The sequence below is a fragment of the Hibiscus syriacus genome, unplaced genomic scaffold (assembly GCF_006381635.1).
Source record: "Hibiscus syriacus cultivar Baekdansim isolate YM2019G1 unplaced genomic scaffold, ASM638163v2 tig00111769_pilon, whole genome shotgun sequence".
Taxonomy (NCBI): Eukaryota; Viridiplantae; Streptophyta; class Magnoliopsida; order Malvales; family Malvaceae; genus Hibiscus; species Hibiscus syriacus.
In genome coordinates this window covers 3,649,027-3,671,401 of record NW_024063172.1, presented here as the reverse complement: position 1 = coordinate 3,671,401, position 22,375 = coordinate 3,649,027, and the positions used below count along the sequence as shown (strand labels likewise).

At 37.2% G+C, this 22,375-nt stretch overlaps 2 pseudogenes; one reads left to right on the top strand and one right to left on the bottom strand.

Annotated features, from left to right (window-relative positions):
- On the top strand, nt 1-7,440 carry LOC120169908 (annotated as a pseudogene).
- Nucleotides 7,441-11,574: 4,134 nt separating this feature from the next.
- Nucleotides 11,575-15,654, bottom strand: LOC120169987 (annotated as a pseudogene).
- Nucleotides 15,655-22,375: the final 6,721 nt, after the last annotated feature.

Sequence of the window (22,375 nt, the reverse complement as noted above, 5' to 3'; positions counted from 1 at the left end):
ATGGAGTATGAAAGAATAGACAAAGTTCAGGTGAGTTTTTGTATGTTATGGTGGGTTTTGAAGTTGTGTTTTATGAGTTGTTTCTTCTTTGCTTCAAAATCCCTGACTTTATCCACACTTGCGAACATGTATTTCACCAAGTAAATTGAGGATGAAGCTGATGGGGCCTTACCATCTGAGAAAGAAAGATGGATTAAATAGTAATTCTTCAAGGACATCTCCTTCTAATATTGAAGATTCTGAGTTTGTCAACAGTCTCTTAGCCTTAAAAATGGACACTTTGATGAACAAGGTTTGTTATTTTCTCTCTTTTTTTCATGATCTTCTCTCATTTACTGGAAATCTGGGTGAAAATCTTCCACTTTTGAAGTTAAACATTTCTTTAGTATTTGAGCATTGTGCTATCTAAATCTTTGCAGGTAAAGTGTCCAATGAGTCAATGACGGATTGTAGTCTAAATGAGCAAATCTCTTTCCAGTTGCCATTCGAAAGAATCATTGCCAAGGGAGAGCATCGAAGTAGGTTGAGCGAAATTGATGCGTTTTTCGAAGATCGATAATGGTAATTGGAGCTCAATTCATCCAATGAGGACAGTCGAAGATGAAAATCCTGATTGGGATAGTAATTCCAGTTCATCGAGCTTCGAGTTTCATAGAGGGGAGAGAGCATTGCCGGATTCGATGGCAAGGTCGTACTCGAGACCGATGTTGTCGAAGTGGAATGACGCCGAGAAATGGATTTTGAGCAAGCAAAACGTGCAAGCTATGAATGCTAAGAAGAATGTATTTCAAAACCAAGCTAATCGAATTCCGATTACTGATATGACGAGAGTTGATCCAGAATCTGCAAACTCTGATCATAGATTGCTTGTTAATGGGGTAACCGATACTAAGACCATCGATTTCGATCATCCTCCAATACAGATGCTAAGCCGGGAATTGAGGGAAATGTTACGAAAGACGGCTATCGGATAGAGCAAAATCGCAACTGATAATTTGAGAAAAAAAATGAAGATAAAATAGACACAAAATTTATGTGGAAAACCCCTAAATAATATAGGGTAAAAACCACGGGTAACGGTAGAAGAATTTCACTATGAGAAAATAGGAATTACAACCTCTCTCGATCTACCAAGGAGAAAACAATGATAATTCTCTCTTGATAAAAAGGAGAAAACAACTCTCAAGAAACTCTCTAAATTCTTTAGTATTGGAAGAAAGCTAGAATGCTTTGGGATGGTTTTGAAGCTAAATGAGCTAGGGTATTTATAGTTGAAGCTTAAGGACTAATCTTGAAAATAACCTAAAGTACAATGACTAAATGTGAGATTTTACCTTTTCCATTTTTTCAACAATTATAACTGCTATTGACTATGCACTATTCGGTGCCTAATTGTTTGAAATTTTCAAGCCCTTTTTTTTTACTTTCAATAATCTCTCACTTGAAGATTTTGATTGGAACAATCATATCTTTATACCATTCTTTCTACCTTGTACCATCATGTTCCTTACGTCTCTGACAGGCCACAGGAGGATCGACACCAGGTAAATTTATTAGCATTGATCGCCTTTGTCATGAAATCTGCTATGTTGTCTTTGGTATGGATCTTCTGCATATCTATTGTCCCTTCTTCCACCTTTTCACGAATGAAATGGTACTGAACTCGTATGTGCTTTGTCCTTGAATGAAATGCTGAATTCCTTGCTAGATGCAAGGCGCTTTGACTGTCACAAAATAGAGAGACATACTCTTGATTGTGCCCAAGCTCCTCCAACAGCATCTTCAACCAAATTATTTCTTTACTGGCTTGTGTAGCTGCTACATATTATGCCTCTGTTGTGGATGTAGCCACAACTGACTGCAACTTAGAAACCCAGCTTACAGCTCCACCAGCAACTTTAAACACATATCTTGTAGTAGATTTGCTTTTATCTAAATCCCCTGCATAGTCAGAATCTACATACCCATTGATTAGTAAGTTTGATCCTCCGTAACATAATACAACATTTGAGGTCCCTTTGATGTATCTCAGGATCCTCTTTACTACATTCCAATGCTCTTTGCCTGGATTCTCCATGTACCGACTAACCACTCCCACTGCTTGTGTAATGTCTGGTCTTGTGCATATCATAGCGAACATTAAACTTCCCACTGCTGATGCATACGGTACTCGAGACATCTCCATCCTCTCTTCTTCACTGCTAGGACTCATACTGGAGGATAATTTGAAGTTAATAGGAAGAGGGGTAGAAATTAGCTTACAATCTTGCATGCTGAATCTTGACAATATCTTCTTCAATTAATTCTTTTGTGAAAGCCAAATATTTCTATTACTTCTGTCTCGGTGAATTTGCATCCCTATAATCTTGTTTGCTAATCTCAAGTCCTTCATTTCAAATTCCCTAGCCAGTTTTGCCTTCAATTCTTCAATATGATCTTTGTTGGGTCCTGCAACCAACATGTCATCCACATACAACAACAATATAAGAAAATCGTTATCACCAGACCTCTTGAAATAAGCACAAGAGTTTGCATTAAGTTTGTTGTATCCAAGGCACATAATGAAGGAATCAAATCTCTTATACCAACACTTCGGCGCCTACTTTAGACCGTATAGAGATTTTTTCAACCTGCAAACCAAGTTCTTCTTTTTTTTTCTTCAAAACCTTCAGGCTGGAGCATGTAAATCTCTTCTTCAAGATTTCCATGAAGAAAAGCTGTTTTAACATCTAGCTGCTCTAGATGTTACTCGAACTGTTGTTAGTCGAACCACAGGAGAAAAATTTCATTGAAATCAATACCTTCTTTTTGAGCATATCCTTTGACCACCAGTCTTGCACGATACCTCTCCACTTGATCGTCACCATTTCGCTTGATTTTGAAGACGCATTTGTTACCAATTGGCTTCCTTCCTTGTGGTAGTTGCACAAGGTCCCATGTATTATTTTTATGAAGGGCTTTAATTTCTTCTTGCATCGCCATCATCCACAGTGAAGCATCTGAGCTGTTTATTGCCTCATGGTATGTTGATGGCTCGCCGTCCTCTGTTAAAAGGCAGTATGCAACATTTCATTCTATAACATAATCTGAGTGCCAATTGGGACGTCTTCTCACATGATCTGATTGACGAGTTGTTGGAGCTTCAGAACTCTCTGGTTCTTGTTCATCATGTGTTGGTTCTGCTTCAGAAGAATCTCCTTGTTCAACCTCTTTTTCCACATGTATCTGTGTAGTCTCTGATTTTTTAGCGTTATCATCATCTTCTTTTCTTTGTAGCTTATCTTCTACAAAGATAGCATCCCTGTTGATGACTACTTTGTGGGCAGTAGGATCCCACAAGCGATACCCCTTGACTCTATCATCATACCCCCAAGAATTTGCATTTCTAGATTTTAGATCCAGCTTTGAGATTTCTTGGGAATTGTACATCACGTACACAATACTTCCAAATATATGGAGGTTTGAATAATCAGCTGGTTTATCAGTCCACATCTCCATTGGTGTCTTCAGCTCTATTGCAGTTGATGGAGCTCGATTCACCAAATAACAGACGATATTGACTGCTTCTGCCCAGAATGATTTTTCTAGGTCTGCATCCCTTAACATTGCTCTTATTCTTTCTAACAAGGTTCTGTTCATCCGCTCTGCCACTCCATTTTGTTGAGGAGTGTTCGCCACTGTGAACTGTCTTTTGATGTTTTTTTTCCCTTCAAAAGTCATCATATTCTTCGCTTGTGTATTCTCCTCCATTATCTGTTCTGAAACACTTGATCTTATTTCCAGAATCAAGTTCCACCCGCGCCTTGAAGTTTTTGAAAGTTGAAAACACGTCTGACTTCTTCTTAATAGGGTACACCCAACATCTCCTGGAGTAGTCATCAATAAATGAGACAAAGTATTTTGCTCCACCTAGGGATGTAACTGGTGCTTGCCATACGTCAGAGTGAACCAATTCTAGAACACTTTTGCCTCTAGAATTTGATTTGTTGAATTTCAACGGTGCTGCTTACTTGTTATGCAATGGTCACACAAAGGAAGTGTTACCTTTGTTAAGCCTGGAAGTAGGTTTTGCTCCACAAGGACTTTCATTCCTTGTTCTGACATGTGTCCAAGTTTCTGATGCCACAGCATTGCAGAATCTGAACTACATGAGGCAACAGAGGCTTCTGCTTCTAGCAAAGTCTCTCCCTTCAGCATGTACAAGTTTGCAGCTATCTTTTCGCCTTTTAGTACCACAAGTGCTCCTCAGAAAACCTTCATGATTCATTTCTGTGTTTCAATCTTGCTTGCATTATTATCCAATAATCCATAGGATAATAAATTTTTCTTTAGGCCTTTCACGTGCCGCACATCTCGAATAACTTTAATTGTTCCATCATACATCTTCAATTTGATGGTTCCCATGCCAACGATCTCTAAGGCATGATCATTGCAACTATACACAGATCCTCCTAAGACAGGTTCATAATGATGGAACCATTCTCTTCTTGAGATCATGTGATAAGTTGCTCCCGAATCAATGAGCCATATATCTGCATATCTCTTTCTACCTTCCACGGTGGTTGACGTTTCACAATATAGAGCATCCCTATCATCTGAAGTGTTTGCGGTATTGCCTTGTGGATTGGAGTTTTTATTTAGACTCCAACAATCCTTCTTCAAGTCACAATTCTTTCCACAATTGTAGCACTTTAAATTATTCTTGCTCATCGACTTCGATCTACCATGTTTGTGATTGCTACTTTGGCCACGTTCTGTTGATCTCCCTCTCATCGTTGCCAACGCTTCTGCTTGTTGCAGATTTGCTTGTCTGTCTTCCTTGTTTTTGCGTCGATTTTCTTCTTGTAGAATAGTAACATCATCGAAGACTAGACTGGTGACGTTACTATTTGTCAAGTTGATGATGAGTTGATCATACGAATCAGGTAGACTTTGAAGTAGAATTTCAGCACGTTCTTGTTCTCCTATTGTACATCTTAAAGATGTAAGCTGAGAAAATAATGTGTTCAGTGTGTTTAAGTGCTCCGTCACTGAAGTAGATTCTGACATCCGGAGAGTGTACAATTTCTTCTTAAGGAAAATTTTATTGTGCAACGATGTGGCCTAGTATAATTTGGTGAGATGATCTCATATCTCCTTTGTTGTCTTCTTCTCCTCGATGCTTGAAAATACTTCATCTGCTAATGCTAGATGAAAGTTTGCCATAGCATTCCCGTCCATTTCGATCCATTTGTTGTCATCTGTGAAATCCACCGACCTTTCACTGATAGCTATTAGACAACCGTCTTTCCTCAGGATGGCCTTCATCTTCAATTTCCACAATGAGAAATTTCTCCCATTAAATTTTTTAATATCAAATTTCGTTGTCATAGCTTCTTTTACAGATAGCTCCCACTATTTCACTATCGTGAATAGTTCTCTGGAACCTTCAAAGAATGGGTAATAACTTCTTACTTTCTTATGTTGGAGAATCCACCTTTTGGTGGCAACCACAAAGACAATAAGCAGATATTACACACTCAAATCTAGCTCGGATACCAATTGTTGCGAAAGACGGCTATCGGATAGAGCAAAATCGCAACTGATAATTTGAGAAATTAAAAATAAAAATAAAAGAGACACAAAATTTACGTGAAAAACCCCTAAATAATATAGGGTAAAAACTACATGCAACAGTAGAAGAATTTCACTATGAGAAAATAGGAATTACAACCTCTCTCGATCTACCAAGGAGAAAACAATGATAATTCTCTCTTGATAAAAAGGAGAAAACAACTCTCAAGAAACTCTCTAAATTCTTTAGTATTGGAAGAAAGCTAGAATGCTTTAGGATGGTTTTGAAGCTAAATGAGCTAGGGTATTTATAGTTGAAGCTTAAGGACTAATCTTGAAAATACCCTAAAGTACAATGACTAAATGTGAGATTTTACCTTTTCCATTTTTTCAACAATTATAACTGCTATTGACTATGCACCATTCGGTGCCTAATTGTTTAAATTTCCAAGCCCCTTTTTTTAACTTTCAATAGGAAATGGTTCGGACAGATTTATTTTGTTCGAAAAGTTTAGTAGAAGATACAGCAGGTAGCTTTGATTACATATTTGCTACTTGAAGATAATATGTGCTTCCTGGTTGATTATAAAGAAATATTGTATGATTTGATCTTCATGATGAACTCTTGCTTATAACGTGATTAAGAACATCGAAATGTTCGAGTTGTCGTTTCAATTAATCTTAATCTCATACCTTTTGATTTGTGCTTGTAGTTTTGCCTACCATTCGATCGGTTTGTATGAGACATGGGAACTGAAATGACCCTGTTACAAGTCAAGAGCCATCAAGGACTTCCACACGTAGAGGCAACAAACCCCACTCCGAACTCCGACGTCTTCAATCCCGTCTACTCCGCATAGAGGGGCACCGACATCGACACCTTTGAATCACACAATGGATTTCGACTCGCATCATCCATTTGATAGCAGCAACAAAGAGTTGTCCGAACAAGACATGAAGCTGAAAACAAGAAGAGAGATTGTAGCCCTTGGTGTCCAGCTTGGGAAGATGAATATCGTCGATTGGGCGAGCAAGGACGAGAAGGAAAAAGCATGTCTTCGGTTGAAACCACTAACATAAAGAAGATTGAACAAATCGAATACGAAAAGCGAGCGGTTGCATGGGAGGAAGCCGAGAAGTCTAAGCATAACGCAAGGTTCTGATACGACCGAACATTTTGCAAATTGTTTATAATGATGTATACTCTTAAAACTATCTCCCGTCGAGTTACGTTTTCGGATTGCATATTTCAAATTATCAGATACAAGCGCGAGGAGATCAAAATTTAAGCATGGGAGAGTCAGCAGAGAGCAAAACTAGAAGATGAAATGCAGAGAATCGAGGTATCTAGAAGTCCTTTCACCATGACATACTCGAAATACAGTTTTGGGTTTAGATCATGTAGTTAACTGAATCACACGCCTTCATAAGATCTAAAGCATATGATTCGAGTCTTCTCTCCTAACCGAAACAGTTGCAATCAATCACAGAAATATCAATAAATTTATGGAATCGTATAGGTATTGGAAATAATTACAAGTCTGCTTGCTTTTTTCAGGCAAAAGTAGAGCAAATGAGGGTCCAAGCTCAAGCACAGATGGTAAAGAAGAATTCAATGACTAGTCAAAGAACGGAGGAGAAACGAGCTGCGGCCGAGGCCAGAAAAAGCCGAGATGCCAGAAGAACTGCTGCTCAAGTAGAATATATTCGCCGGACCGGCCGAATGCTGTCATCTCATCGTCTCATTTCATGTGTTGTGGTTGGTTGTAGTAATATAGCAATCCACAAAAAGCAAAATTGATGATACAGATGGGTCAAGAAGGGTGGTTGTGTTTATGGTGTGGCTTAATTTTGTGTTGTTGCATGAAAAAGGATGGAATTAGTAGTTCAATTGGGCTCCTTGAATATCTACATGGGTACCAAATTCCCCTAGTGGAAGGGCCATGCACTCATTGTCTTTTAAGAATATAATCTAATCGGGTGAAAAATAATTGATGAGTCATATTTTATTATTCTAATTCAATTTAACATTTTTAATCAAATAAAATTCAAATCAAGTTAAACAAAAAATAAGAAATATATTGGTCTAATAATATTCAAACCTATTCAGATTTGAAAAAATCAAATAATTCAAGTCAATTAACTTATAGCCATGTTTGTAACATGTCATGGTCTGCAGACATCAATCCCCCTGACCCCATCTCAGTTAGACTCTAATGGAAATTATTGAGAAAACCTCCCATTTTCATCTGCTTGCATGTGAATTCCTCCTCATTTTTCCAGCTAAAACGGAAGAAGAATCTTATAGTTTTTCGGTTCTTTTCACCTCTAAGAACACAATTTGGTCAGACAAAAATTGCAGCACATTATCTCCGCTTTTTTCTCAGCTACTTCTAAACATAGTCTGAAACATGTCATCACTTTCATCAAACAAATTGATGGAACGTGTCTCCTCTACATGTCCCAATATTAACACATAATGCACCTACACGGACCCCATCACATGACACCCAGGGTGCGTTTGGTTCACGAAATGTAAGATTATCTTTGGGTATAACATTACTGGAATATAACATTACCTAATATATTACTGGGAATGTTACATTACTGTGTTTGGTTTGTTTGGCAGGAATGTAAGATTACAGTGTTTGGTTGATGGAATAAGAGATGACTAGAACGTGTATTTTACCAAATTGTCCTTGTTCTATATGTTTTAACAATTGAAATTCTAAATATTTAAATGAAAATATTTATATAAAAAATCATCGAAAATATATTGTTTTATTCTTTTAAATTTATATATAATTTTTTATAAAATTTAAAAGATAAATATATAGAATAAAATAATAAATATATCATGTATTATTTTAATTATAAATAATATTAATTTTTATATTATTTATCTAAAAATATATTAAAATTTTACATCAACATTTAACTAAATAAGCATATGAAAATTTTAATAGATGAACCATTTTACTCCTACCAAAATGTAGGATGATGCTCACTTATGCCAAATGTTTTAGAAGTTCTGAACATAAATGATAAGTCACAATATGGGAAATATATCAACCGAGTTAAATGTTGTTCGAATAACTGACACATCTATTTAACTTAATAAACGAACGTTATACAAACATTTTCCAACTGCGTATGTTAAACACTCGTATTCGACACATGAATATGAGACATAGTTGGTATTTGATTACTTTTTTTGTTCTTTCTTCCAGGGTTCACGCTAACCTGTGGCAATCATGGTAACAGGAGATCGGTGTGCATTCTATAGTTGCAGGTTTCTAGGGTGGCAGGTACTTAACTACTCATCGATAAATCGAATCCGAATATCCGACATTTTCATTCGAGTCCAAATAGCATAGCATTTCAATGGTTCATGACTACATTTTCGGAACTAGAACAACTCTCTTCGAACATTGTCATCTCCACTTCAAGTCACCTGTTTTCGTAACAGCGCAGAACTGAACAACGAACAAGCATAAGTTTTCTTTGTACATAAATTCATCGACATTGATCCAGAACACTCTTGGCTTGCCCAGAGAATGGGCCACAAAATCCCAGTTAATGCGTAGAAATCACTAGACAGAGAACAATGCTCCTATAGAAATATCTCTTTTATATTTACAAAACCTTTGGTATTCTTGATACCCAATAAAATAAATTAGGATAAAACATTTATGAGGAACACTGGGAAGCAATAAATTTAGCCTTCATATAGCAATCTCAAATGAGATGGACTGATAGAGAACACTAGCAGGCATCATGTTCAAGTGGAATGAAAAGCAAAAGTGAAAACTGAAATATAAGAGATAAGCTTACATTCTTTGTTTAACTTACAGAATAAAACTAAGTATAACATTAACCATCAAAAGCAACAACAATATTCATACTTACAAAAGATAATAGCCATGACACTCTAAACTTAAGCATATATATTGGCTATATTATATACACAAATGGCACAAACATGTCATGAACATGGCACAAATGGACATGCCTTTCCATGTTTCTGCTTCAAGCTATAACTGAATGCTTCTTTGCACCCATACTTTGTGTTTTGGCATGACACTTTGACGGATTCCAAACCTTCTCAATTTCCCTGCAGCGACTATAGCCAATCGGAGTCGAACAGGATGGACATTTATTCCTTATTTTAATACAAGTAGAGCAAGCTATATGCCCATTCTCACACTGAATTGCCAATCAAACACAACAATTCATCAGGATGCATTTAATATATGAACAAATGAATAAAACCTTATGGATACGACATATATTCAACATGAGCATATGGATACGACCCTCCAAAGACCCTTCAAGTACATAAAAAAAACCTTGCAATGCATTTTGAAATAGCAATTTAGATTTAACACAGAACAACGATATCACTTATTTCCCCTTACAAATTCGTATAAGGAACAATAAATATTTGAATTCCACATAATTCTCATGATCTATCAACTAACTAACCATCCTCTGCCACTGAAGCTAACAATCACTTTCTTCACCATCTATATAGTTCCTTTTAGCAGTCTCAAACTTCGATTCTCGTATTCAATTATAGAATTTAAGCAGATTTGCTAAATGAACAAACCTTATCTTCACAAAAAAAAGTATAAAAACCACAATACCAACTAATAAACTAAAGTCTATAACTAAGCAATTTCTCTCCAATCATATCCCCCAAGTCAATATTCAAAGTTTTGCATGAATAACTAGTGTTAAATGATTCATCTCATATAAATTTATAGAACAAACAATTTAAAAAGAGAAAACATAGATGAATTTGAAAAGCTTTCCCTAACAAACAAAATCTATCAGCAAAAATCAAACTTTTAGAAGTATTTCACCGATAACAATAAAGAAAACCCATTTGCATATTAAAGAGGAAACACTGGATTCTGAAACCTTTTTGTCCCAAAAATTAAAAACCACCCTAAAACCCAATCCTTTCACCATAAAACAAAGAAATTAACGAAAAATTTGAATGTTTTTCACCAAAGAATAGGAAACCCATACCCCAAACCACCAAATTATCGACAATTAAATGGCCAACCTGAAAAATAGGGATACTCAAGGCCTTGTAACAAATAGAACAATCAAGCACTTCAAGGTCAGCTAACGTAATTGAAATAGATCCATCTTGAGTAGTCTGCGGGCTCATTTCTCCTTGCTCGGCTCCACAGAAGAAGAAGTATGTTGGAGAAGTAATGGAATCTCCTTGCAACAACTCTGGCCAAATCGAAGAAGAATAAGATTTTGTTTCAGCCAGAAGCAAAATGGAAGAAGGGTATTTCAGACAATGGGGACGGGAATAAGCAAATACCTAAGGGAGATGGGGGATTGATATTCCCGTGAAAACTGGAACAAAACACCACTGTTGGTATTCATTCATTACCTGCATTTGGGAATGTTATCCATCCAAATATGGGTATCAATACCCGGAAAAAAACATTCCTCCCAGGAATGAAAGATAACGTGAACCAAACAAGGCCTCAAGGTATATGCTCAAAAGAAATAAAATCAGAACTTGGGGGACTTCAAAATTAGTTGAACATAAGTTCATTGACAATTGGTTACTCAAGAAATGTGGGCTGCAAAAAGCTAAGCTTGCTTCATAAATATTTGATATATCCTAATAAATATATATATGGTGTGTAGCTTTTATGAATATATACTCTTCAAGCTAGTTAGGCTGCTGTTTCCACCTATAATAGGGTTTTTTGCAAGACACTGATATTACTGGAGAAAAACAGTTTCATAACCGGTCGAGAATTCGTTCAGTGATCCAAAGAACCAACAGAGGCGATACCAGAGCTCAGATGTCTAGAGTCCTGTCGATTCACGTAGTCATCGCAACTGCCTGTGGAGAAAGTATCTTGATACACCATACACTGCTAACAAACTCCCTGGTTGAAGAAAAAACGAAAGATAACAAAAATCCGGATTTAGTAAAAAGAAGTCGGCACTGGAAAACATATATACAATAGTTAACAGAATGGAAACTCACGGCCAAGGGTCATCGCCGAGGAGAAGAATGTCATTCTCCCGGTCAACAAATACAAGCTGCCAGCCTGATCTCAGGGGGTCCTCCAACTGGCCCTCAAGGCCAAACATACGAGCAAGTTCACCGCGGAGTTCATTGTAGCTGCTGAATGCAGAAATATCCAATGATCTCCCAAAGGACCCTGATTTATAAACCTGTTTATGGTGAAAACAATCATATCAATTATCAACACATTTAGCACTGCTGACAGATCAGACTTGCAACATGATGAAGCGAATGAAACTTCAAAAACCTAGTTGAACTCGTATAAATAAAAGAAGTAAAAGGAACAAACCTTAACAAAGTTTTTAGTTTGTTGGTTTCCTTGTCCCATGTTTTCCTGACTGCAAGAATCCAGATTCATCAATGCAACCGGAAGGTGTCATTGTTGGATTAACCGAAAGATCAGTCCCTGCAGTAATCATATAATTAGGAAAAAAGGGTATAAAAGTGGAATCACTATCAGTGCCAACTCCCCTAAGGCCTGTCATCCCGTTTTGCATTAGAACAGATGAAGGCTCTATATTAACACCAAATAAGAAATGGCTCTGTGGATCTGTACCCCCTTGGTCTATCGACCACTCCCTGCCGGGAAAGGGTGGCAATGAGATTGAATTTTGAGACATGTTTGTTTGGGATGGACACAACTGTTCCACCTGTGGAGACCTGGATGAAAGAAGATCAACAGCAGCCCGTTTAGATGGCCATGCAGCAGAAGTTATTATGGGGTTGGTTCGGGGCAAGTTGAGTAGATTGGAAGATTCATCTTGGGGGAAGGAACCCAAAAGACTATGCAAAGGAGAAACGACAGGGCTGATAACAGGGTTCCCATTGGAATCAGAAAAACTCTGTTGTTGGCATAGTGAAGGGATGGTTGCAATGGAGATGATTGGGATTGAGAGGCTGAAGCATACTGCGATATATCAGACATTGCATTAGAAATCTGCTGATGATCAACCAGTTGTTGCTGTGGCTGCTGTTGTTGTTGGTTAGTAAACAGCGGATGCTGAGGCTGCTGGGGCTGTTGGTTACTAAACAACGGATGCTGCTGCTGCTGCTGCTGTTGCTGTTGGTTACTAAATGAATTCTGATGCTGCAAATGTTGCTGAAGTACATGTGGCTGAGTTTGAGGTTGAGACTGATGCTGGTTGTCTTTGACAACACCCTGAAGAATAACCGGAGGCTGAGACTGCAGAAGCATTTGGGGCTGCATTAGAGCAGCAGGTCTGCCGGGGACATTTTGGGGTTGCTGGAATTGCAGAAGAGAAGCGGTTGCTGATCTGGAAGGATCCACAGCACTCGTCTCTTGCAATGCTGCAGCAGCCATAGCTTGGTACATGTCATTCTGCAAACCCAACATGGAGGCATCTAGCCTCGGCTGCATCCATGGGGTACCTCCGATCCCCTGAAAATTGAGATGTCGCATTCCTTGAGCTGTATCTCCTCTTAGCCACATAAGTGGAGAACTAATTCCTAGACTGTCATCCTTGATGCCTAAAAACAAAGGGAGACAAATCAAAAGGAATAAGGATGCTACAGAAATGAGAAAACTTTTGAGTAGTTAAAATTCCACGCCATCATCAACATAGATAGAAACTCTAAAACAACAAATGTATAAATAATCAAAAAAACAAACGATCAATGCAACCATTCTAAACATGCCTTCACTGATCGCCAATATGAATTTGGCCACCGAGCAGGATCTAAGTCACTTATGGCAGTTATCGTCCCCATGTATCTATGCAATGTACAATCATCATATACAAATTAAATAATGTTCACATGTAAACATAAGAAATGGGACACAAACAAAGAATCATTGAAAAAGGCATTAGAAAAGAGCATACATGGAACAGCATATCTTAGCATGACTGCAAATTAATCCTTTGCAAGGAAAGCCAAGCCAGTCAGGCATCAGTTCCAAGGTTAAAAGGATGATAATCAAATCCTTTTGTAAGGAAAGCCATTTTAAACTGTTAGAAGAATCAACTGTTAAAAGCCAAAAAAAGAAACTTACCGACGAACACTTGATTCTTCTGTTTCAAACAGCATTCTAAAGCGCATACCAACATAAACTCGAGTATGATAGACAGCTTTAATATATTTTGAGAGAGGTATGACAAATTCTGATGGACTAGCCCTGGATTGAACAGGAAAAAATTTAGATGGGTTAAGGAATCAATAATCAGAACATAGCGATAGTGATAATCTGGGAAGCATAGCAATTTTATCATACCTTGGGTTATAAAATATAGTGAAGCGACTATTTGTTGCAGCTGCTTGAGCAGCAGCAGCAAGAAGCCCTAAGTGCATGCTATCACTTGATAAGACTGATGAAGGCATTACAGTTTGAGGTCGATTAGCTCGCCGGATACCAAGAAGTAATTGATTTTTGCCATTCCTGTCAATATAACCCATACACAGGTTTGAGCATCAACATACCTACAATCTAGAATTTCCACTGGAGCAAGCTAAAATGGAAGACAAGCCAGCAACCTAGCAGATGAAAAGCAGTGAATCACCCGCAACTAGTCTTTTAGAACTTACAAATACACTCCATCCTGTTGTCAAGAGGTGCCTTTTGGGCTGGCCTGCATGGTGACAAGTCAATTACTGTTAGTTAAGGAATATGAAGAAAAGAGATCCATATTTAAGAGGAAAAGGGAATTCTTAATAAGCTAACCACGAAATATATGCCTAAATCTCCATTCATTGTCATGCAAGTCCCTTGCGATCAACTCTTGAGCTGGAGGCTGTTGGGAGAAGTCCTGGAAGTGATTAAAAGAATAAAATTACAAATACATCCTTGCAACTAAAGGCAATAAATGGATATCAACACTAATGGTAACAATGGTATACCAGTGGAGGAAACACTTTTTCAGCTGCATGGCGAGGAACAGAGAACCCTCCATGAGTACTTGTGTCACTGGCTGTTAACGTTTTGCAGAAATAAATTGTCGTTTGTTTGTTGGGAGTACCGAATTCTGCAGGCAGATACGCCTCCTTTTGTTCTTGCTGCAAAACTAGTCTTCAATACTTGAAACAATCAATAAGACTAAAAACCTCAAGACAAACCCCAACAGAAAATAGCATACCGGAGTCAGTGGTTGCAAGGTCATTTGTGCATATACTTCATCTGTTTCAACATCTGCCTGAATTTTAGAAATTCCAAGGCTTCAGAGACAAATCAAACAGAAGATAGCATCGGAAAACCAAATTAAACAAGCCTTACATGCATGGTAACATTGTGAAGCTGACAAAAAAGCGGCGGAGGTAAGCTCGGGTAGTTAGGTATGTGGGCATCCACTTCCTTATTGGTTGTTGCAGCTACCTACAAAGAAAACCCAATAAATGCTTGGTTACTGAATACGATGTCTAATCAAGTACAATGAACCACGGAACATAGAAAGATCCAGAAATGTATTTCATAGAGCTCCACATACAATTCCCTATGATCCATGGCTATGCAAGCACTAAACGTAAAACATCCGATGGTTCCCACCATTTATGATGAACCATTTTTTCCCACACTAAACAATCTGAGTTTCCCGGGGATTTTCAAATATAATTACAAGTATATTGCAAGGTTTTAATGTTGGTGTTAAGAGTTCGATAAGTTGAAAAATTCCAGGCCAGGATGGGATGTGCTCATGTCACACAAAAAGCAGATACAGTAAAATGGTATTTGGTGCTAACAAAGACGCATCTAAAGATCACACTTCAGATATTTACATTCTTTCAATATCCATACAGGAAAAAGGCAGTAATGATGATATGATGCCTGCAAATAACTGTTTTTCACTTTTTGCCTCGGAAAAGACAATGAAACAATATTTCATGATTTGTTCTCCGTAAAGCAAATACAAGTTGATACATACACACCATCCATTACCAAGAACAAGCTAAGCCAAAATTCAAGGATACCAACCTGCTCACTATGGCCCTGTGGGAAATAAACAACCCTACTTCCAACCAGTGGTAGAGAAACAAGAGGACCAGCACATGCATGCCAAAGCTCAGAGTTCAATATTCTCCCCTCCCCTGCAGGGTCTGTTCTTGCATTAATGTAAAACCATTTCAACCAAAAGTTAAAAGAGAAAATAAATAAAGCTAAGCACGTAATCTAAAAGTCAGGGGATGCTTGAAAGATGGAAAATCCAAACTTCCAACAAATTTGGGTAAGCATCAAGCTCCAAAGAAAGGCATGAGAAGAGCAAAAAAATATACACAAATTTGACATAGAAAAAAGGGTAATGAAATCAAAGGCAGAATGAAGTTTTAAAAATCTTCTTCACCCCATAAAGGGGACTAATAAAAACAACTTCGACAAACCAACAAATGAAAATCCAAAAAAACTGAAATGAATGATCTGGGATTTAACATTTTAAAGATTTCAGCTTCTCCCAACGTTTTATAAAGCCAAAAACAAAGCCAATTGACACCCCACATATCAGCATCCATAAGATCATTCCATCTTCATCTCTCCCAAGGAACTCAATCTATTCCTTTACACACAGAGAGAACACAAAACAAAATATATATATAGAAGCATACCTTCCTGAGGCTGAGGGTTGACACCAGCTGAAGGAAAAATGAAGGAAGTCTCATTTTTCCTTTTAGATAAGTAGAATAGCACCTTTAAAATCCCAAAACACCTCCTTTAACCAGACCAGAGTATTCTAAACGACACCCAAACTCGAAAACCTTTCTTTTTACTCCTTTGTCTACACAAAAAAAAATGCCTTAACACGAACCAACTCCAGTTGAGCAAAAAGGCTTTGAAAAACAGAACAAAGAACTCAAAGCCCCAATACTTGTTTTTTTTATTCAACCGAAACCGGTTTTACTACAAAAGACAATAGCTTTCGGCCTCATCCGCCTCCTATCTTCTTCCTCCCCCACCCCAAAAGAACCCAAGTGTTCTTTCTCTTGATCCGAAACGTTAATGCTAAAACAACGTAATCTTCTCTTTTGCTATGTTTCCAACACTTTACCACACATTTCAGCTCCCAAAGAAAAAAGACTTTTGATCCTTAAAGTGTGACACCAAAACACCAGCTTTTTTCCCTCTCTCTGAGTTCCTCGAAGCTTGTAAACCACTAACCCCAGCAACCAAAAAACACCCAACAGATATCGGATATAAAGATTTATTTTTGCCTCAATCCCTCACCAACAAATGGAAGAAAGAAAAAAAGCCCAGATCTTTATTCTCACTCACAAACCAAAAACACAAGTACTGTTACTGTTTTGCATTCCAATTGTATTTATAAGAAGTATTGGGTTATTTGTAGATGCTTTTGGTACAGTAGAACATATGTTATACATTGGACTACGGTTGAGGAGTCGGGAAAAAATTTTTTACTGGTATTTAAGGAAGAGAAAATAACTTCAGTGATCGAAAATGTCTTATAATATATGATTTTAATCAAATTTTTTTGAATTTACGAAAATAACTAACAAATTCGCAACGCGAACTCTAATTTCGTAACATAGTTTTTAAATTCGTAACACAGAATTCAAATTCGCAAAGCGCGTTTATTTTCGCAATACGAATTTTATTTTCGAATTCAAAACACAATATTAATTTCGCAACACAAATGTACACAGTATAATCGCAACTCATAACCTAAAACTCAAAATCACAACTCAGTCCCATCTTCATCTCTCACTCTATACGTCGAAATTCGTCCCCATCTCCGACGAAATCCATCTATCTTCATCTCTCAGAGCCACTCTCACAACCATTCACTGCTACAAATGGAAAATAACCACCGAGGGTTAGTTTTTTTAATTATTTTTATTTTGAAATTTTTGTATTATTATTAGATTTTTCATATTTAAATTGACGATAAATTTACTGGTAATTTCAATATATAGATTAACCATTTTACTTAGATTGCTTACTAAATTTATTCGATTGATGTCAATACTGCTAAACTGTTTAGTCTTTAACCCTGTGAAGTTAGTATTTGTCTTTGTTTTGTCTTTTGGTTGAAGTAATGCAATTCATTCAAGTTTCAATTTGTAGAAGAATAGTTTTTGAAACTTAAATTCACAACACGAAAATGAAAATCGCAACACGATTTTAGTTTCGCGTTGCGAATTTAAGTTTCAAAAACTACTATTCTTCTACAAATTGAAACTTGAATAGATTGCATTACTTCAACCAAAAAACTATGATAGAATAATGACTTTGGTGAATACCGTGCTAGTTTGAAACATATTTGACTTTGTTTTCACTGTTTAATATCATGTCTGTTTATAGTGTATAATTTGTAGTTTTTTGTATATCTAATTTGGTATGTTTATTGTTTTTGTTAAAAAAAATTATGGCTTCATTGACTCCAAGGAATAAATTAAGCCTAACCACTACAATAGCGTCGACACTTACACCTGTACAAAGAAAATTGTTTGAGGATACTTGCTTCGGGCCATGGATGAAAGTACAACATCCAGGTGGAGATGCTATGTTGACCCATTTGGTTATTCGGGCCAGGGCTGAAAGTACAACATCCAGGTGGAGATGCTACGTTGACCCATTTATTTCTTCAGACCATGACTAACGAACTACCCGAGAGGATACAACGTGGTGATGAAGAGATATGATTTCATTTTCCACCGGCGTATACTTGTTTTGGGCAGGAGGAGTTTTGTTTAATCACTGGTCTACGTTTCAGACACGATGAAGTAGGTCGGTACACTAGTCATATCGCCCGCCCATCATGGTTATCTCAGGTTTTTCCTGAGCTGGCAAAAGGCGAAGCCCAGTTTACACGTCGACGACTTGAAAAGATTACTTCTTAAAGATGGTTTTACTCGGATGGATGACCTTGATATTGTCCGAGTATGCCTTTTATTACTTTTGAATGCCGGCTTTTTAGGTAAAGAGGTCAGACAACCTATTTCTGAAGACCTAATATTATTGGTAGATGACCTAAATGTATGGAACGTGTTTCCATGTGGTTCATATCTATGGAAAGATACCTGGAAAAAGTTGTTATCTACCTTTGAGGACTGTCGTAGTTTGCATGGCGATGGTTCCAAATACACTTTGATAGGCTTTATTTGAGCCTTTAAAGTAAGAATTTCTATATAATGTTTCTAAAATTATAATTAATTATTTAACAATTATTAATGTTTGTGTATTATATTGTTTGTAGATTTGGATATTTGAGGCTTTTCCCAACATGCGGACATATGCAATAAAAAATTCAAATGATATTTCTAGGGCTATTACCTGGAGGAGGATCCGGCTGTTGGATTGGGAAGATTTACTACCATATATGACGATGAATGATGTAAGTTAACACAAATACTACCATATATAAGCAAGTTATTACTAGTAGACGTTTAATTTTGTTTGAGTTTTTATATTGTTAGGAGGCCAACTATCCATTACAGAGGCTGACACCCACAGAGGTTGAGCTTGCCACTGATTGGTGGCAAGCTAGTATACGTTTTTTTATGGGACGGATGATGAGCACCCCCCACTTCGAGAGCCATCACCTGATCGAGCCGATTCAACAGCTCGACACCCAGAGCCATAACCTGATCGAGCCGATTATACACCTCCACAACGAGAGCCATCACATATTTCATCACATCATCGAGCCTCTTCTCCACCATCACCTCATGATAGGTGACCGGCAAAGATGTCACGACATTTATCTCCCTGTTCTCTACCTTCACGGGATGAGTTAGGGGAGTTACGTGATGAGGTCAGTGTTTTGCGTGATGAGGTCGGTACTTTACGTGACGACAATGGTGCATGGCGTTATGAGTTACGGTCTTTACGTGGTGAGGTGGATGTTTTACACGATGGAAATGGTGCTTTACATGGTGAGGTATCTACTTTATGTGATGAGGTAGACGCTCTACGTGAGATTGTTTCATCGTTGCATAATGAGGTTCATACTCTACGCAATGAGGTAAGTTTGTTTAATACTATACTAAAAATGCAAATAACCTTTTTTCGGCATTATTTATTTATTTATTTACTGATTTATGTATTAATTTATTTTTAGCGGTCCGATGAGGTCGATGCTTTACGTCGGGTTTTTCTTGCATGACGGGGTTCACGCATCAGACATCGTGCACGTGCCATTACATCTCCTTTCACCCCAATAGTGCCAAGACTCCGTAAGAAGAAGCTCGATTCACATGTCATCATTTAATAGACCCCTCCTATCATTTAAGAGACCCCTTTCATCGTTCAATAGGCCCCTCTCACTGTTCAAGAGGCCCTTGTCATCGTTCAAGAGGTCCCTCCCATCGTTCAAGAGCCCGATTCATATGACATACTATGTCGACATATTGATAAACCCCCTCACGTGTCCGATATGATGGATGAGAGATTGCTTTCGTATGAGTTATCGGCCAGTACCATTCTTCAGAAGGAGAGGAGAACACTACCGGACACAATTATGGATAATACCCTTTGGGCTAAGACCGCAATTGATTTTTATCTACATGAGTGGAGCCATGGGTATTACGCTGACATATGCAAAATCGACGATAATATGCATTTCTTTCATGATCGGTCTCGCTGGAGTGTTTTATTAGGGGTTGAAGAGAATGGCTATTTCGAATGGGGGGTAAATCTTATATTTTTCTTATATTGCATTTTGATTATTTTTTTAAAAATTTATTAAATTCACTAATATATTATTTTTTTATCCACAACATATTGATGCATGGGTGTCACGTCTTCTGATTATAAGGAAATTGAAGAAAATAAAAAAGACGTGATGGACTATTATGCATTCGTCTTTTCACGTAACTCACTTGAAGGATCAGAGAAACGCTTCATATGCATTGGGTAATGGAAAAGCTAAGCTTTATCCTGCGTGGTGGTATGTCGATAAGGTTAGTAATTATTTTTGAATATTTTAAATATGTTCATAAATTTTACTTGATGTGCGCAATTGAATTATTATTTATGATTCCATGTGTTTATCCCTGTTATAGAACGTCATCATTGGCTTCTCGTTAAGCTTCATCTCCCATCCCTGAAGACGATAGTATATGACAGCATGTTGGATTACATACCATTGTTTGATTTGAAAGATATTATTTGTAAGGGATGGAGCACTCATTTGGCTAAATACTTGGATGCGATTGATTATTGGACTAATTCTGGAAACAAGAAGCCAAAAAATTTCAAAGTTACAATGATGAAAGATGAGACAGCGCCATAACAAACGGCGAGAGTCATAGGGGATTGTGGTTCTCTTGTATACATGTGCTTGGAACGTTTGACGACAGGAGGTAAACAGTTTCTACCTCTCAGAGATAGAGATAGAGGTGCAGTAGGGTTGTGGTTTCGTCATTTTATGGCTATAGCGATATATTCGAGACGTTGCCTACCTACATTTGCATGCTGAAAGTGTGTATAAACAACAATTTGTTATTGGTAAGTTTGAGCAAGTGTTGTTAACATATATACTCTTTGTTGGTTTGAAAATGTTTGGTTAAGTACTTAGAATTCAATAATTTGTTGTTTGTTGGTTTTAGATGTGTAGAAAGTGTTGTTTGAGCAAATGTTTGGTTTATGCAGGTTAATCCTGAAGTGAGTTGCATGAAATTTACTATATGGGGCTAATTGTATCAATGTGTTGTTGATTTGTTTTTTTAGATGTGTAAATAAGAATTGTTTTTTGCTTGTTTAATTGATTTGTAAAAGTTGATTTGTTGTTTAAGAAAATTTCAATATGCATTATGTTGAAGGCAAAAAAGACCTGTTGAAGGTACAATTTCGCAACGCGAAAGTCAAATTTGCGTTGCGATTGTTGCGAATTTGATTTTCGAGTTGCGAATTTTACTTTTACGTTTCGAATTTGACTTTCGCAACAAGCGCAACGTGAATTTGACTTTCGCGTTGCGAATTCAAGGAAAACACCTTCAAAAAGATAACAAACAACAATCTGATAAGTGATAACAACTAAACAGATCATAGCAATGTTCAAACTCAAGTTACTAATGCATATCTAACTGAAAATGTATGCATTCACACATAAAATACATATAATACAACGTTTTCATTTAAAAATCACCTAAGTTAATAAGTCCCAAAAGGTGAAGCCGGTTGTGATTGAGATTTTGATTGCGATTTTGATTTCCTTTTGCTTAGCACCATATGAGCTTTGGATTTTGATGAGGATCCATATTTTGGTAGAGGAAAAGATGATTGTGATGGCATTGGTGATCCATAGGTCAACCTTGTATGACCACTTTCCTTGCTCCGACTACATGTCGATGTCCTCTTCTCTTCACCCTTAGACGGTATACGATCGTGATTTTTTGGTCGGTCAGGTAGTCTACTGTCCATGACTGGTGGCAAAACTATTTGTAAGTCATCTGGTATGTCCTACTCAGAAGGATGTGAATAGGGTAGACAATCTCGACATAAGTCTGTCGATATACTTCTGTAGTGTAGCAATCCATAGCGTATGCGCTTAAATCATCTTGGTTTAGATGAAGAACAACTTTTATAACATGTCCACACGGTTAACCAGATGTTTGTCATTTCATACAACTATACGTCTTTGCATTTAGATCGACAAGCCCATTTAAGTTATTATCCAATACTTCAAACAAAGTGTTTGAACATAGTTCAACTCTCAATGACGTTGACTTCATAACACGTTTCGTTATCTTTTTTCAATCCATGGTGTAACACGACGATCCAATGTTCCTGTAAATTTAAATAAATAATACTTGGTAAAATATATAAATATGATAAGTTACGAATTTAAAGAAATA